Source organism: Myotis davidii, unplaced genomic scaffold, assembly GCF_000327345.1.
Source record: "Myotis davidii unplaced genomic scaffold, ASM32734v1 scaffold497, whole genome shotgun sequence".
In the NCBI taxonomy this organism is placed as follows: Eukaryota; Metazoa; Chordata; class Mammalia; order Chiroptera; family Vespertilionidae; genus Myotis; species Myotis davidii.
In genome coordinates, this window is record NW_006288434.1 from 3,507,738 (window position 1) to 3,511,536 (window position 3,799).

The following is a 3,799-nucleotide window of genomic DNA, read 5'->3' on the forward strand; positions in this document are numbered from 1 at the left end:
TTAAATCTTGAAAGTACAATGTGTGCATGTATGTGTATGTAGTATAATGTGTATGTGATGTGGTGTGTGGTATATGTGTGCATGAAAGAGAGAGAGAGAGAGAGAGCACGCTCAAGCCTGAGAGATTATGAAGCTTTCATTCCGCAGGTCAGGTTACAGTATGAAATAACCAGTCTGCAGTTTAAGAACATAAGGCACACATTTGAAAACCCACTTATGCACTTGGAATAGCTCTTCTAACAGCTGGGCCCTCCGTCATGTTAGCTCCAGGAAACTGATCAAAGACCACAAATGAGACCTTCATGTGGTCACCTCAGACTGGCCTCAGAGCAACAGATGCTGAATGAGAGAGTGCAGTGTCTCCCATAGCGTTCAAGCTTGGCTTTTTAAAAATTATTATTATTATTTTACTTTTTAGAGTTATTTGAAGATTCTTAGGTTTGACTTTTCTGGCTCAGACCCAGATATTCTTTACCGTCTGGATCAATCCTGAAGGAGGGGTGGGATTTGGTTTTGCATGTGTGCATTAGCTAAACTCTCCATCACTGTCTCCATTCACACACGCACATGCACACACACACGCACACGCACACGCACACCCGTGACGGCGTCCACCCAAACTAGAGAATGTGTCCAGGATGAGGCTTGCCTGCTGCTCATTTCCAAGAGGATCTTAGAAACCCTCCAGGATCTTAGAAAAATAAACCCAGTTTTACGTTCTATCCAGCAGATGGCGCTGTGCACCGCGCTCTGCAGGGCGATCTACAAGGCAATTTCGAGGGACTCCACCAACCACCGAATGGAGGGTTCCCCCTCCCCCCTCTTCCGCCCAGTCTCCAGTCTGATACACTCTCCTCCATTCTGCAATCTGACAAGCATTATTCATCGACCACAGGCCTGTGAATGGATCATAAACTATATACAAACTGTTTCTTATTAATGTAGTCATTCGGCAATCATTCAGTGCCTCCTATGTGCCAGGCGCCGTTCTCCAAGCTGGGGATAGGATGGCGAGCAGAACGGGTGATGAGTGATGTCCATAACCACACAGGACTTTCTCACTAAACAGCCAGCGCAGGCACACAGATACCCTACCGGGAGGTGTTGGCCAGCAATAGACACAGGAGGAAAAAGAAGCAGACTTTGATTTGAGTGGGCTGGTGGAGAAAGCCTTTTGGGGGAGGGGACAGGTGAGCAGAGGCCTGAGTGATTCCAGAGAGGTGACTCCAGGTGCACTTGGGAGCTTTAACCTTGGTGCCCGGCTCACCCCTGGGCGGCCTTGCTTAGCTGGTGGGGTGAGGTCAGGGCGCTGGGGGTTTTAAGCTCCCAGGTGACCCTACTGTGCATCCAAGGTTGAGAACGCTTAACTCTGAACATCTAAGCAGGAGAGCAGGAGCCTTGGCAGGGAATTCTCACGCGCTGAAAAGAAAGGGCTGGTGCTATTCGGCCCTGACATTGGGCTGGCTGCTGCCTATTGCGTTTGGGCCCAAGCTGAGCTCGCTCAGCAAGCCAGAAAACGCCCCAGCTGCCAGTCCCCTGGGCTGGGGAATCACCTCACTGAAGAGCTGGGGAACCTGGCCACTGCCCCCTCCTCCCCGCATGTGGGCCCACCCCACTGGCCTGCGTGGGAGCAGGGGGCTACCCTACCATCTCTGTCTTAGGAAAGGGAGCCCCCTTTTTACTCCCAGGTGATAACGCCCAGCTGCTTCTCCCCGCCCCCCCTCCTTCTGACCTGGTACCTGAACTCCCTGACCCCACCCCGCTTCCGGCTCTGGAACCCATCAGGAATCTTTAAAGAACAGGGGCTCCTGGAATTCGCTTGTGGAGCAAACGCGTGGGCACAGCTGTGCTCCTGGAGCTGTCAGGATGGATCCAGCGCTGAGCCCCATCCCGTCTTCCTGGGCACACATGGGACTCATCCCACCGGGCCCAGCAGAGAGGTAGTGACAGATGCTGCCTGGCTGCCCCGGGAGCACTTCCTGTTTCCCTCCCAGACAAGCTGGAGATGGCTGACCTCATCTGGAATGCTGACAGGAGCAGCTCTCCATCCCCTTCCCAGATCCCGCTCCAGGGCAGGTCTTTGCTCTCAGACACTGCAGCTCTCGGGGAGGCCAGTCTGAGGATCCGGGCTGAGGACAGACATGCAACGAGGAGCGAGGCCCTGAATGAGATCACCATGCTCTTTGTCTCCGGGACCCAGGCCACAGATCTCTTTCTCTTTATTTAAAAACAACAACAACAACAAAACAACTCTATTGTTGAAAGTATTACATATGTCCCTGTAATACCTCTTCTAGCCTGCCCTTCCTCCCCTCCCCCCATCCTCTTTTAATCATGGAAAATTCAAAACATACACAACTGTAGAAAAGATAGTAAAGCAAAAAACCCCGTGGACCCCAACATCCAGCTTTAACAGTTTGCAAGCTTATGTCATCTCTTGTCATATCTCGGGGAGCCAGGGATGAAGAATTTAGAGTGTGTTCCAGACAACATGTCATTTTTACCAAAAATAGGTCAGAGGGACATCTTTAACTGATAGGGCTTTTTAAAAATGCCTTTATCATTTGATACCATATTAGTTCCTATTCATATCTCCTGTTTCTCAAAGAGCAGCTATCTTCAACTGAGATCGGATTGTCACTTGATACAGGCAAATATCTTACTAATTTTCCACTTAACCCACTTCCATTCCCCGGTCCTTTGTGCTGGGCGAGGAGCAGGCAGTTTCGGGAACACTTCCCTTTGACATGGACCTGAGAGATTTAGTGACAGGCGCTTGGATCCTGGGTCTGCTCCTTCATGACTTAATGTGGGATCCGGGGGAGGCCTCCCTCCCCAATCTCCTTTAGGGAAGACAAGCTGACTTGCTTGAGCCTTAAAAATTCAGAGTGTTCTACTCTGTGGTCTATGAAAGGACACTTTGACAGTAAATAAACATTAGTACACAAATCTTCAACAGTCTTTCTGGGGTGAACCATCCCGATAAGTCTTAAGAAATGCATTGTATGCTCAATGGTTTTCTTAAAAGAGAGACACCACCCCTCCCCGCCAAGTTAAACTGCTCTTTTGGATTCAGAAGTGTAAACAGAAGCAAAGTTCACGGCTCTTCCCACTCGCTGTCATTAGGAGATGGTTAGTTTTAATTCTTCTCCCGGGAAGCTGTTCATTTAGAAAAGAAGGGAGAGCAAACATCACGTAGTGTTAACAGGATTTTGTTGGAGGCAGGATGCTGAATTGAAATTTATCTCTGGGCAGAAAGAGCTTTGGCCGCATTTTATTATGGATGAGTTCAACCTTCTGGTTGATATATAGCCACGAGGTGTTGTAGGTCATTTCTTAGCTGTACTTTAGGGGAGTGTATTCCTTTTTTATTGCCACTGTGACAAATCACCACAAACTTAGTGGATTGAAACCACACACATTTATTTTTTTACAATTCTGGACATTGGAAGTCCCAAATGAGTCTTATAGGACTGAAATCAAGATGGTGGCAGGGCTGGTTTCTTCTGGAGGCTCCGGTGGAGAATGTGTTTCTTGCTTCTCCCAGCCCCTAGAGGCTGCCTGCACCTTGGCTCGGGGCCCCTTCCTCGCGTCTCTCAGACTTCCTGCTTGGTCATCACATCTCCCACTCTCTGATCTCCTGCCTCCCTGTTATAAGGACTCTTGTGGTTATATGGGGCAGGACCATCTCCCCACCTCAAAATCTTTCATTGAAACATACCTGCAAAGTCTCTTTTGCCATGTATGGTAACACACAGGTTCAGGGGATTAGGATTCACACATCTTGGGGGGTGGGGTG